The sequence below is a fragment of the Ictidomys tridecemlineatus genome, chromosome 12 (assembly GCF_052094955.1).
Source record: "Ictidomys tridecemlineatus isolate mIctTri1 chromosome 12, mIctTri1.hap1, whole genome shotgun sequence".
Lineage (NCBI taxonomy): Eukaryota > Metazoa > Chordata > Mammalia > Rodentia > Sciuridae > Ictidomys > Ictidomys tridecemlineatus.
The window spans coordinates 23,353,903-23,369,589 of record NC_135488.1 but is presented as its reverse complement, the minus strand read 5'-3'; the positions used below and the strand labels follow the sequence as shown (position 1 = coordinate 23,369,589).

The 15,687-nt window shown below is 36.1% G+C and overlaps 1 pseudogene; it reads right to left on the bottom strand.

Moving 5' to 3' along the window:
* The window catches only part of LOC144368925 (ATP-binding cassette sub-family A member 13-like), a 398,370-nt pseudogene that overhangs the window by 339,299 nt on the left and 43,384 nt on the right, over nt 1-15,687 (bottom strand).

Sequence of the window (15,687 nt, the reverse complement as noted above, 5' to 3'; positions counted from 1 at the left end):
AAATCGTCCCCTATACCGAATCACAGATACTGTATAAGAACACAAGGAAAGCTCAGATAACACAGTCTATACCTCCAGAAAACCGTTTTCTACTTGTATGGTTCTCTTAAAATGAAAAGGTAAGTGATTAAAGGGTCTCAAGACACAATGGCAGCCTCTGTGACCACTTGGATACATCTGGAAGAGGGTTATGTTAAGTGAGGAAAGTCAGGGACAGAAAGACAGATATTCCATGTTATCATTCATATGTAGAGTATAAAAAAAGTTGTCCCCATAGAAGTTCAGAGCAGAATAGTTTCTGGAGGCTGGAAAGAGACCAGTCAGGGATGTGGGGAGGATGTTCCATGGGTAGTAAGAGTACGAAGTTCTGGTTTTCTATGGCAAAGCAGGACAACTTCAGATAACAATAGTCCATTGTTTATATCCAAATAGCTAGAAGAGAGAATTTTGAATGTTCTTACCACAAAGAAATGGTAAGTGTTTGAAGAGGTACATATGCTAATTATTCTGATTTGATTGTTATAAAATACATACAAATATTAAAATATCACATGTACAGCCTAAGTATGTACAACTAATATACATCAATCAAAAAGTAAAATACTAAGTCTTAAAAACATGATAGTATATAGAGCTATGGTTTAAATTCCCTCTCTGGAAAACTGAAAAAAAAAAAACTTGAGACAAAGCTGAGATGAAGGAGAACAGGGTTGTCAAGACCACCTCCAGCTCAAAAGAAAATTCCAAGCAAACACTGAAGTCACACACAGTACAGTTTTGGATCAGAAGCAAAGAGGAGATGAGCCAGGGATATCTGGAAGCCAGCATTCAGGTTTTGAGGTACTGACAGTTCTTTTGCCCAAGGGATACCTGTTTCATGAGCTAAGGACATCCTTCCAAGCTATAAAAAATTATTGGATTTGAGAGACAGTTTCACAGCAACAGAACTCAAAGAAAATAGCTCAGTATGTCTGGTGAGAAATGAACAAGGGTTCATACTGTATCTCTAATCTCCATGTGGGGCTGAGAGAAAGGCAGAGACAGGATGGGACAATGGACTCTCTGAAAAGCCTCCTCACATTCAGGAAGGGCAGATACAGAAAATGCAGCACCTCTGGGGCTCTGCACACCAAGAGAAGCAAGTTGTCCCACCTAAGGCAGCAGATTGTTTCCAGAGTACAGCAGCTAATAGGACTGGAACTCTTTAAGAACAGGTTTTCTTTGACCCAACATTTAGGAGTGGAAGGGCTTAGAGGTGATCAATCATTTAGAGTTAGATTGAACCTAAAGAAAGCAGAAGCCAACAGCTGCCTGGAGCATTCCTGTGGTTGGTTAAAACTACAACTGCAATTTTCTGTGTGATGTGGTTGACATATTCTTGGGCTAAATATCCAATAGTAGGACCCTTGTTTGATAGAGTATGTGCACAGAAAAAAAAAATTGTTGATGTGCCAAGTAAATAGAATACAATGATTTTGCTTTTGAAAATAATTTACTTCTGAAAACTTTTTGAGGGAAACCAAATCATCTGAATGCCAAATAATGAAAAGAAAAGACTGGATGGACTCAAATCACTCCATGGTAGAAGCCAACTTCAGAGCGTGATGAAAGTCAAAGGTCACTTACCCTGATTCACTCTTACTCCTAAAAAGCTACTGAAGTGAGGGGGGGGGAAATGGGGTTAGGTATTTGATTACCTTTCATCTGTCAGTGAGACTTTTTGCCAGTATTCAATCAACACAAATAATCTCCTCAGGTATTTCTTGAAACATGATAATGGTTTGAAGCCATAAGGAAAATCCATCATATCTTGTTGGGGCCAGTCTTCTTGGGCCGACATGCCATTCTTTCCAATGGCTTCCTGAAGAAAAATCTCCAAGACTGGATGAAACACAGTTCTAATGGAATTTGCCCACTGGGAGTTGTTGGAGAGGAGCCCTTTCCTGGAGAGAGCTATTCTACTTAGCACAAACTGGGTTGCTTTCTCAAGTTGATGATGGGTTATATTCTCAATCAAAGACATATTGAAAGATAAACCTTTACTTAAATAATCTCCATACTCACTTTCAATTCCCCTGGAGGCCTGTACAACTCTTTCTATGGTTTTCAAAAGGTTATCTGGATGCTGAGCAAATGTCGGCAACAGCTTAAAAACATTCCAGTTATCCTTCTTCAAGCTATTCCAAAGAGTTTCTAAAGTAAAATTAACCGCCATTTTCCAGTAAATTCCTATTTCTGTGCTGCTTTCTGTTAACATTTTATCCAAGAAAAGAATCACTTCATGAATCCTTTCCTGCTCAGTATCTTGAGGGCTAGAATTTGGATTAAGCTGTAAAAAGTCCATTTGACTGGTAATGTTATTTATAGGAACTAATCAATCTAGAATTTCTTCCCATAAATTGACAGAATCCCTAGAAAATACTTGAGACACATTTCTAAATGCCACCATAAGATGCTCCAAAACCCCCAAATCAATTTTTGTAGAAGTTAAAAATTCAGCCATTTCTTCCAAAATACCAGAAAAGTCCTTGGATTGGTTCACATAGGACAGTATGATAGATGACATACTGAAAATATCAGAGTCTTGTGAAATATTAGGTTTGACCCCAATCATCCCAAAGGCCAAGTCAAGAAATGGCAGTAATGAATCATTTATCTTTTCAAATATAAAATGATCTACTTTTTTCAAAGTAGTTATTTTCTTCACAAGATGTTGAACACTTTGGTGCATGAAGGAATAGAGAGCGTCAAAGAATTTCATGGTGTCCTTGGTACTAGAGATGAAATGAGTGTCAAAAATCATGGCCATCTGCCCTGAAACTTTCTTAGCTAGTTTGAGAAGTTTCACAGTGGAGTTCATTGATATGGCAATATCTCTCAGCTCAGCACTGTCACTCAAAAGCATGGTCAGAGTTCTAGACATTTCTAAGAGAGGTTCTAGGACATGACTATTTTCAGAAGCTCTAGAAATAATACCAAGTAATCTCTTAGTAATTTCTAAGGTTTCTCTGTTTCTTAGAAGATTTGAGTTATGTATAAAGGAAAGCAAATCAGTTAAATTAGAAAGTATAACTTCTTGGAGAGTAGGACATAAGGTATGGAAGTCCTTATTTAGAGAGTTTAAAAGAGTATCCATAAGATTGGCTATCTCTGTGGAACTTTCTCTCATGAGATGAAGAACTGACCTGAGATTTTGGTTAAGTTTGAAGAACTCCTCAGTACTATTTATATGGAAAAGCAACTGACTCACCACTGTAAGGAAATCATCTTCAGACTTATTTTTCATTGAGGTTTCCCTTGCAAAGGCATGCAATAAATCTTTTATGAATTTCAGTCCTTGATGGTTATCAAAATAAAGTTCTCCATTGTCTAATATAAATGAGCTTCTGATTAAGTGATGTATAGTCTCCTTTAAACTTGAGAAAAAATCCATCAATTTGTCTTCATTCTTCAAGGTAAGATATTGATCCAATTTCAGAACTTCTAGAATTTTATCTTTTGGAAAAAAACTGTAAATATATATATACATATATATTTTAATTTCATATTTAATACATTAGCAATAAAATGACTTAAATATATAGTGACTATTATTTTATTTGTTTTATAATAAAATAAAGTCATGAAATTATACCATTGAATGAAAGATGATGTGAAAATAACTCCATATCACAATTAATATTTTTGTTGTCAAATAATGAAGAGTGAAGGGATTTCATGAAGAATTCTATTACAATTCCTCGAACCTAACAATTTAAAAAGCCACTTATTTTTGTATTTAGAAAAGAGGCAAAATGATTACAAAGTGGTCCTGAAGAAGTAGAAAGCCTATTTATATTTTTCTGAATTTTAAAAAAATAATAGCAGGTCACTTGAACACTGATGATTTTGCAATCCATCAACCAGACTTGGCTAGACAATAGGCCCAGAATGCCCTTTTTTGTATGTCTCTGAGCTTAATGGCCCCCAAGAAAGAGTCCCTCCTGTATTGAAGGATATACAGGAGTCAGAGGCCATTTTGTAGCACAAATATGCCTCCTACCAGCTATTCAATCCAACACTAATCTAGTGTTAGAAAACAGATTTGGCAGATGTGATTTAAATCCCTACTCAGTTAATTTCAAAGTAGCCAGAAGAGTCATTATCCTAGGTGGGCCTCATATAATCAGCTAGAAGGTTGGTTGTAAAAGAGTGTGGGTCTTGCCTTACCTAAAGACTCCGACCGCAGCTGGGTAGGCACTTGGTCTCTCCTGCCCCTGAGTCTTCCTCTTGACCACCACTTGGGGCCACAAGCTTGATTTCATGACTCTAGTGTTCCAGCTAGCTATGACATTTCCCCCCTGACAGCCTTCCCTAGTGATTTTGAACTTGCTTATCCAGTGCCCAAATTTATATAAACCCATTCTTTCAATTCAGTCTTTGCTGGTTCCATGGTTACAGTCAGGACTGTAACAAAATGGAATAAACTGTAATTTCCCTCCAACATTTTACTAATAACCTTCAAAGAGATTTTTTTAAAATACATGGAAAAAGTAATGTGACTATTGATTTTAGTGCTTCCAAATGTAAACAACACACTAGATGAACTGGGATAAAAATATATAAACCCTTTATGTGTGACGGGTTAATACAGTTAATACAGCAATTCAGATTATGACCCTCCTATATGTGAATATTCATCCATAAAAATTAATTTTTCAGTTCCATATAAAATGGAATTTCAGGCCACATGGGGTGGCTCACGCCTATAATCCTAGCAGCTCAGGGGGCGGTGGCAGGAGGATCATGAGTTCAAAGTCAGCCTCAGCAATTTAGGGAGGCACTCTATGCAACTCAAACAGACCCTATCTCTAATAAAATACAAAATAAGGTTAGGGGTGTAGCTCAGTGGTCAAGTGCCCGTGAATTCAATCCACAGTACCTCAAAAATAAATTAATTAATTAAATTGTATTCAATAATTGTTTTTATCATCTAAAAAATAGAAAAAAATATATATGACTACTTATCACAGGATAGGCCTAAATGCTTACTATTTAAGTAGCAATAACCAAAATTATTTTACTTTGAAATTTTGATAAAATTATTATAAAGGCACATTCACTTTAAACATTATTCAAAATTTTTAGTGTACAATTGCTGTTTATTAGCATTTCTGTACTCCAGAAAAGAAAGCGGTTTGAGATGTACTGCAATTGAATGAACTATGTACAAAGCAAAAAATACAAACCAAACCATTCACCTCATCTCTGCAATAGCATCTGGGTGGAAGTCTTTTAGCAAAAGGGATATTTTGTTCTCAGAATTTCCCTTCAGTAAAGGGGAAAAGAATGTTCTCAAAAACTGTTCTATGAAATCCACTGTGCTCCTTGAAGGGAGAATGGTTTTCCCACTACTGTCCGATGGCCTGTGGTTCAAGGTGAGGTTAATTAAATTCATTATTTGAAGGTCAGCGTCATTTAAATTTGGGGATGCTTCTTGAGACCTCCCAGCTAATTTACTGACGGAATTAATCAGAATGCTTTCAAGAAGCAACTGAACAACCGAGAAATTGGTTAGCTGCTCTTGATTTAGCAGATGAGTAAGAAAGTCAACATCCAAATCACCTTCTCCAGAAATGTTTTTCAGATAATGCAAATAGCTAGTCATATCTTTAGTTATATCATCAGTTGAACTCTCGATGGTCACAAATAATGTTTGTGTCAATTTGGAGTAATCTTTATTTTCAATTTCATGAAGCCAGTTTTTTGTGTCCAACAGAAAATTTTCAATAATTTCTAATATCCCCAATGATGAGGAATCCAGGCTTTCCAGAAAGTGGGAAAGTTGTAAAACTAAGCTTTGAAGGGCCACGGAGTTGATACTTTGGATTTCCTTTTTAATTATAGAGAACAGGTGCCTAATACCAAAGTCATGGGTTAGGTCTTTCATGGTTTGTTTAAAGTCAAGCCATAGTTCTTCAAGGTTGTAAATAGCTTCACTATTTTTAATAAAACTTGTTAATGCTTCTAAACCACTACCCATGAGACTTGCATTCAGAAGAATTGTCAGTGGAAGGAGTGAATAAGGCCTGTTATCTTCTAGACTCCAATCCCCAGAAATCAACTTGATCATCCTTTCCAAATTTAAGGAAATATTATTTCGGACAAATGCCTCTGTTCCGTCAGTCGTGTTAAAAATCTTATTTACACCAGCCAGTTTGTTAAGAATGTTTTCCCCAGAAGCAGCTTTTGTAAAATTGACACGTTTTAGCTTTTCTATGATTTGCAAAGCAACTTGCTTTATGGGACCACCAGGACAATGTCCGGCAATGCTGTCATGACTTTGATTTCCAGAAAGTGAGACAAAGGGTAACACCTTCTGCCAAAATTCTTGCACAGTTTTCATCAGAGAGGTTTTAGCATGAAAGACTTCAGACAGTGCTAGAAGGATGGAATTCCAGTCTGCTAATTCATGAATCACACAAATCATTTTCCTACTCGTTTCCATTCGTGAACTTTCATTTGAACATTTTGAATCTTCACGTGGGGGAGACAGGTGGAGATGGTCAAGTATTGTGGCCACTTGGTGATAAAAGGAAGAAGAAGACATAAGCCCATGGACTTCACAGGCTTCCAATTTGGGATTCTGCTGAAATCTAGAAGTTGTATGATTCCAGCACCAAACCACAGGAAGACAGTTTAAAGCCTCTGAGACAATGGCTGGTTGGTCTGATATTAATGTGATTGTATGCAGAAGAGCTTTTATCGCACCAGCAAAGTCCTTTTTGGTGATGTTTGAAATGCTTATGCCGTGAAGGAGTGTGAAGTTATAGACATCCTTGAGGGCCTCTGTGATGTTTTTGTCAGCCACTCTCTGCAGGAGACTCACAACATGAGGAAGAGCATAATACAGGTCCACCACTGTGTTCACATCATCCTTGGGAAACAGGCGAGAGAGCTTGAGCAGATGATTGACATTCCAAGCATGGGAGCTGTCTGCAAATTTCTCCATCAAGCCAAAAAGCAAGTTGACTCCTGAATTGCTGGTATCTAATCTACTGAGATTCTTGAAGAAATCCCCAAGGCTTTCACTAATGTGTTCAAGTTGATCTACTAAAAGGTCTATGTCTGCCTTCTTGAGAGTACGCATGAGAGAAGCCACCTTCTTTAAAACTTGAGCATGACCTGAATTTTGTGGGATATTGTGAGAAACAGTGGGCACTAAGGAATTGAACACATTCTTCATCAACTGAATAACAAGATCCACAGCTCTCATTAGTTCATGTGAAATTGTTTCTGGTGGGTTTTGAAGATCATGAGATAAGTTGAAGAAGGCAAGGTAACTAGCTAAATGATAAATTGAATTGCCTAAACTCTTTATATCATTTTCCTTTGGACTGGTAGCAAATATGTTAAAATATTTTTCAGTTTCAGAAGAGGAATTATTTTCCAGGATATTAGAGAAAATATCTTTTACAAGTTTCTGAATTTCCTTCCCCAGTGCTATCAAGTGCAGCCAAAGATTTTGAAACTGGTTAGGAATTTCCTGTGACATTTCTATGGGTCTTAAAACTAATTCATTAAAATACTTCCAGTTGGATTGGGAAACAAAATCAAAGTCTCTTGTTAAGTTGTTTATAATCATCCTTACTTGGTTTGTGGAATCATTCAAAAGAGCTAATAAAATCTCAAATTTTGGTACCTTCCCGTTTTCAAAGACTGTATTAAGTACAATATTTAGAAAGTCAGTTATGTCTTTCAAGTAAATATTTACACAACTTATGTTGGACTCACCCAAGGAACAAAGCGGTTTCTTTATATGTATCAGCCAAGTTACCATTTTCAATGTAGAGTTCATTGTTTTGTCCATATCTTTGAAACTCCCCAAAATATTGTGAAGATAGCCTTGTGAAAAACTTGAATTATACATTACATACAAACGGTTGATGGCATCTATCCATGCCATGCATCCTCTCAGTTTGCTAACCGTGTTCTCAGAGGAGAATGTGCAATTTAACATGTCCAGAATACGTACCATCCGCCGAGAGCTATTTACATGAAATAAGCCTTCTTCTAAAATCAACTCAGTTACATTTTGGAAAACATCAGCACAGGACAATAAATCTTGATCATGGGACACATTTCTAAGAAATAATATTGTTTCTCTTAGCTCAGTGATGACACTTTGAAATTTGTTATTTCCGTGATCTGTGAGATTATTTAAAAGAAAATGATTTATCAGGTCTACATTACTACCCACATATTCTGAGGTCTGGCTTAACTCAATGAAAACCTCCAGCAGAGAATATAAAAACTCTCTGCTTGTGTTTGTGTTCAATGGAAGTGTCTCTAGCTGGTGCAGGGTGGTTTCCATGGTGAAAAGGGTTTTCTCTACTTGGCCCAAGGTAAGTGATTTTACTGCAACTAATGTATCACCTAATGCTACCCAGAGATCCCTGAGATCCAGCAAGTCATGCCAATCCTGAAAATTATCAGCTTGAGTCACACTTTTAAACAAATTTATTATGAGTCTAGCTGCATGGTGGGTGGGAAAGACTCCCTGGCAGCTTTCAGAAATTTTCATATCATATTCCAATTCATCCAAAAGCTGAGTGAGCCCTACATGAAGAGAAGTGAAGATATTCAGGTCAAACTTAAGTATTTGAGATATGCTTCCCCAGATTTCAGTCCACATTTGAAGCCATGAAATGGTACAGTGAACGGCCAGAAACTCATTCAACACACTGACATTTGCAGAGATGTCTGAAAAAATTTGTGACCATGGAAGACTAAATGAAGATTCCTTATCTCTTAAATAATTCTTAGAGGAAATGGTTTCATTATCCAAAACAAAACATTCATCACCCAACAGGGCTTCTACTGAACCATTGAAGAGCTGACTGACATATTGAAATAAAGACATGCGAAAATCTTCATCTGCTATGAGCAGCTGTTTGAGGCCTGTCAAGGTAGCATGGATCACTTCCAATTCTTGGCCCTCTGTAGACATCAAGGATTGAGCTTGAAGCTCCAAAAAGTTAAAAACTGAAAACAACTGCTGACAATAAGATACTTCAGAAATTCCCCCAAGAATCTCTGCAGTCTCAGATAAAAATTCAAACGCTTTGCTGATGTTTTGGAAATTAAATTGCTTTATGATGTTCAAAATATGTCTTGAGATTTGGGTAAGGTACATTAGCAGAGAATCTCTACTCCGTAGGCTCAAGAATTTATAAATATATTGGTAAAAGGAAGAATAAATTTGCAGAAGTAAAGCTGAATCCTTGTCTTTGAAGACATTTAGGTACATGCGTGTCAAAATGTTATCAACTTCTTGCTTTTGAGGTTCAGAGAGGGCTGAGAAAATATCAGATGCATTCTTTACAACATAGACTGTGTCCAGAGCTTCTGAGACTTGTTCCTGCCTAAGTAATCCAAACTCATAGAGACTACTCATCACAGTTTCACTTAAATGTACAAAATCTATGTTTACTGCTGGTGATTCTGACCAATTTGAATGGGATAAATGGGAAAAGTTTATGCTTTTACTAAAAATTTTCTCATTTTCTGGAACAGAAGAATTTAAAAGTGAAGAAAAATTTTCCAGTTTAGCCTTTTCTCCTTTAGAAATGTCACGCAGCCATAATTCTAGAAGTTTGGGGTTAATTTCAAGCAGTATTAATTCCATGAATCTCAAAATATTTTCAGGTTGGTTCTTCATCCAGTGACTTCCACCAGTTTGCAGTTTTTCAATCACCTCTTTCCCAAATTCTAAAAGCTCCTGAGCTTCAAAAGCAGGTGGGTCTGTCTCTAGGTTCCACAAAACACTTCTATTTAGAACTTTCTTGTTGAGAGATGAGTTGTGGAATTTGGGAACCCTGAAGGAGTTGAAAGGATTAGGTAGTAATAATTTCTCCCAAAATTCCACAAATGATAAAAGAAAGTTCATCTGTTCACCCTCAGAGGCATGAAACTTCTTTTCCATCACCAGAAGGTGCTTTGTGCAGTTTAAGGCCCTACAATATTAATAGAATTGTTTCAGTATCAGAAAGAAAAAAAATTATTCATTGTATCAAATTTCTAAGGTACTAGTCACAGTAAACCTAAGTGAAATATTTACTAGACAATACATTTTCCAGTAGACATAAAAAACAATGTGATCATTTGAAAATGTTTTAGAATTCCACAACACAGTTGCATATCTTTAGATTTAAATGTTTCCTACAATCAAAAAGAATGTGTGCTAAAATTTTTCTTCTGTGAATTCATAGGTAAAGGATATTCATTGTTAAAGAAAAGATTGCTGTTTATTTTAAAAGAATCTTAGGATTCATTTTCTCATTTCATCTCAAAATGTCTTGGGCTATTAAGGTAGTTTAAATACTGAGATGCATCAGAAATGGTGCCTGTATGATTTAAGGAAAACTTTTGGGATTCCTTGTGCCAGGAGGCAATTCCAATTCTCTTTTATGTTAGATGGGGTACTTCCTCTCCAGGTTTTTATTTTTAAAATACAAAGAGTTCTCAGAAAAGCAAATCAGAGTTTGTGAGATGTGCACTCTTGCAGAACTAACATAAAACTCAGAAGTCACAGCCACTTTGGAAATCCATGAATGATCTGACTTTAGATCTGAATGATCTAAAGTCAGATCATTAAGACTTTAGAAAGGTTATGTGATATGAGTATTTGATAAGTGTCTACACTGCATTGGCTCAGGCAGCCCTGACACCAACATATTGATACCTCTGCAGTGACACCTGTGAAAGATATCACCATGTTGGGTCACCAGAACTGAAACAATTGCACATGGTTCAGGTGGTATCCCTGCTGTGTGTTCTATAATGCCAGCCATAAGAACAGCTTTTATTGCCAGACTTCAAATGAGTTCAGAATTACGGATAAAGAATTGCAGACTTTTTTGGATATTAATGCCTAGATAGGTAAATTCCTCTCTAACTTCTTTAACACTCCATGCTCTGGCATAGGGTAATATAGAGAAGATCAAATACAGTAATGTTATTGACCTCTCTAATATCAGAGCACTATATATCTAGTGCATTATATATGTGCATATATGTATGTATACATACATACATGTACACATGCGTGCACATGTTTAACATATATACAGGTGTGTATACACATATACAACACACATATACATACACATATGTATATATGCCTAATTGTGGTGTCAATTGTTGTTTGTAAAATAGAGTGGCTAGTTTGAAAAAAAAATTCCCCATCAGTACCAGTAATAACATTACCACATTTGTTCATATCACTTTACAGTTAATGAAGCACTTTCACAAGGATAATCTTATTTCTTTCCTACAACAGCCTTTTGAAGTACACATCATTATTTCTATTTCATAGAAAAAGAAATATTTCAAAAACTTTTTAATTTAATCATACTGTTAGTACATAGCATGAACAGGACATGGCCCAAGTTTTCAGATTTTGAATTCAGTTTTATATGCTAGGCAAGCACTCTACCACTGAGCCACACCCACACACATACCCTTGAATTTAACTTTCTACATTAATTGCACTTAATTTCCAATGTGTTTTTTTGTTGTTGGTTATTAGATCAATGTCTAATTATCTAGCCTCTTTCACAAAAGACACTGCACTGATTGTAATGGGTATAAAAATGAATATCATCGGAACACATCTAGACTACTTTTATTGTCCTCTTTTGTTTTAGTCATCTTTTTTGCTACTGTGACTAAGGATCCAAACAGAACATTTTATTTGACAGTTCACGGTTTCAGAGATCTTAGTCCATAGAAGGCTGGCTCCATTTCTTGGGGCTTGAGACGAGGCTGAACATCACAGTGGAGTGTATGGCAGAGGGAAGCAGCCTTTCCATATACAAAATATATACCCCATAGCCACTTCCTCAGTTAACCATTCCTCCAGCCATATCCCACCTGCCTCCAGTCACCAATTAATCCCATCCTGGATTAATTCACTAATTAGGCTAAGACTCTTACAACTGAATCATTTCTCCTCTGAACCTTCTTACATTGTCTCACAAGTGAGCTTTTGGGGGACACCACACATCAAACCATAATGGCTTTCTACTGCTTTGAAATATTTGAGACTTTCAGTAAAATGGGAAATTATGAATTTGACATCAGCATCAGGGCTGACTTTTCAGAGTCCATTACATTGTCCCCGTCCCCCCCCTTTTTTTGTGGGTGCTGATAACTGGGCTTAGAAAGTCTCACCATGGTGGTGAACCTCAGGTCTATAAAGGTATAACCAAATTGTCCTCCAATTTTGGTATATATCAAAATCATCTGTGGAATTTGATAAAGATGCAGAAGCCTGCACCCTACACACAGGGCAAGATTTAGGTACAAGGTACAACACTTGTATTCTTAGCAAGCTTCACAGGTAAGTTCGAAAACCACTCTCAAGAGTTTCTTTCCCATTAAGTTCCAACGCAGCCCCACAAACAATAAAACCATGATTTTAAACTGGACACAACATCTGTAATTATATAGAAAAAAATCCCTATCTCAAAATATATGTTGAAATAACAAAGCAGCAAATAATCTGTTATATTTCTTTCCAAAGATCACTTCCACTCCCTAGAGTCTCCAGAACTATCAGCACCTAAATCATTGATCCCATGTCTAAACTCTAATCTAAACTCTAAAAAATGAGATAATTTTTTCAAAGAAATACTTGAGGTATCTGTTATGAATCACATAACCTTTAATGAAAATTGAATTGGTTTAATCTGTATTTCCTTTCAAAATACATGTTACAATGTAGATATAGGGTATCCCCCAAAGCTCATGTGTGAGAAAATGCAAGAAAGTTCAAAGGTGCAATGATTGGGTTATGAGAGTCTTAACCTAACACATGCATTGATTCCCTGATAAAGATTATTTGGATGTAACTGTAGAAAGGTATGGTATGGTTGGAGGAGGTGGTCACTGAGTGCATGCCTTTGGGTTTTATATTTTGTCTGTGATAAAGGGAGTCTCTATCTATCTATCTATCTATCTATCTATCTATCTATCTATCTCTATCTCTCTCCCTTTCTCCCTCCCTCCCTCCCTCTCTCTGTGCTTCCTAGGGCCATGTCCTATGTCACTTTCCTCAGTCTCACTCTTCCACCATGATGGCTCTGAGGATAGAGCAAACCATCTATGGATTGATACCTCTGAAATCATGAGTGCCAAATAGAATTTTTCCTTCTCTAAAATTGTTTTTGTGAGGTCTTTTGGTCACAGCAGCAAGATAGCTGACTAAAATACCATGAAAACTTGAGTCATTTGGTCTATAGATAAATATTTATTAAGCACCTAATAAATACTGTGTCGATATCAAGCTCATAAACATTAAAGAATGCATGTCCTATAATTAGGTCTTGTTTATCTTCAGATGATAGTTAAATTAAGACCTGGGAGTTGAATTCCAATAACTTACCTGGATATGGAAGTTTTTGGAGAAGTCAATAAGTCATTCAAAAATACAAAATAATTATCACTGATGATTTTCCAATCCATGTTTTCTGCGTAACAGGGAGATTTCTCAGAGAAAGCTAAAAAATGATATAAAATGTCATAGACAAATCTAGGCACGTGAAATGTTTTAGTAGTTCACCTAATATTATTAAAATGGGAAAAAGATGGATTGGAAATTTGTGATTTGATTTCTGCTTTCATCCAAGGTGAATTATCACAAGCCACTGATAATGTAGAACACTGACTCATAAAAGACAGAAAACAAGGTGAAACCTAGCTGGTTGGCTTAGGAGAGGGTCCAATTCCTGGAACAAGAAGGGAGAAGTGAGATGGACCTCAGTGGACATGCTGAGCTTACAATATGAAGCTTAGCATCTGAATACAGGTAAAGTACACAACACAGAGAACAAGTGAGGGCTGTACAAAGCAAGAATATCACCACATGCTTCCCTCCAGTATTCAGCTGAAAACAAATTAATCCATACATGTGAGAGAACTACTGGAGACCAGGTAGTTTAATCCCCAAATGATTAAAGATAGCAGTCTTTGGTCATCACACAAGACAAGCAATATACTCTATTTCCATTAGCCAACTGGAACAATTTACAATTCGTTAGTCAGTGAGCAGAGTATATATAAGGGTTTTGCATCAGTAGTGGATAATATTCCCAACCAGACTTGAGTACATTGCCAGTCCTGCCTAAGAAATCTTAAAAGTAAGACTCTAGGGCTCCGAGTGTATTTCAATGGAAGAGCTCTTGCCTCACATGCACTGAATTCAATCCCCAGTACTGGGAAAAACAGAAAAACCCTAAAGGACTAAACTGTTTTCAGTAATTTGTCTCAAAAATGTTTATACAAATGGAAAAACACAGCACAAAATAAGGTTAAAAACTTGCAATTTGGGCATCCGATCAATAATTACCAGGCATGCAAAGAAGAAGGGAATTATGACCCATACTTAGGGGGAAAAAATTAATCAAACTGACAGATGGTGGAAGTAGCAAGGAACATTAATCACGTTAAATGATTAATGTTATTTAATGTGTGCTATATAATTTACTCAGCTCAGTGAAAAGGAAAAACTTGTCAGTTCAGATAAAATCAGACCTGCCTTCATGCTATACATAAGAAATGTGCTTGAGACATGAAGTCATAAATGAAAAGGATGGAAAAGTTATACCACCCTAACACTAAGCAAAAAGTTATCAAAGTAGATTAGATGATAATATCACTTCATGATGATAAAGACATCCACTGTTCAAGAAGATAGAGCAATTCTAATATAGGGAGACTGACTCATAGTGGGGTAGGTAGGGAGGGGGATCATGGGAAGAACAGAAGATTTCTAGACAGGGAAGAGGGGTGGGAGGGAAAGGCAGGGGGAGAGGATTAGCAAGGATGGTGGAATGTGATAGATATCATTATCCAAAGTACATGTATGAAGATACAAATTGGGTGTCAACATACTTTATATACAAACAGAGATATGAAAAATTGTGGTATATATGTGTAATAAGAATTGTAATGCAAAAAATAAACAAGTACATGTATAAAGACATGAATTGACGTGAACATACTTTATATGCAAAGATATGAAAAATTGTGCTCTATATGTGTAATAAGAATTGTAATGCATTCCACTGTTTTGTATTTAAAAAAATAAAATCAATTAAATAAAAAAGAAGAGTAATTCTAAACACATATGCACATTACAACAGAATTTCGGAATGAAATAAAAACTAATAGAAATACAAGGGAAAATAGGCTAATATACATTATATTCAGAGATTTCGGTACCCCACAAAATAAAACATTAGTAAGTATATAGAAAATTTGTACAATACTATCACAATTTGATCTACTTTATATATATAGAACATTCTACATATTCTTCTCAAGTGCACATGGAGCATTTACCAAAGTAGATTATATTCTAAACCATAAAATAAGCCTCAATATATTCAACAGAATTAAACATACCAAGAGGGTTCCCTTACCAAAATGAAATTAAATTAGAAATCAATATGTCTGACAAAGGGTTTGTAACTTAAATACATGACGAACTTTCAAACTCAGTAAATATAGAAACAACTTGATTTAAAAAAATTTTTTAGATGTTGATGGACCTTTATTTTATTCATTTATTTATATGTGGTGCTGAGAATCAAACCCAGTGCCTCACACATGCTCTACCACTGAGCCACAACCCCAGTTCCAAAT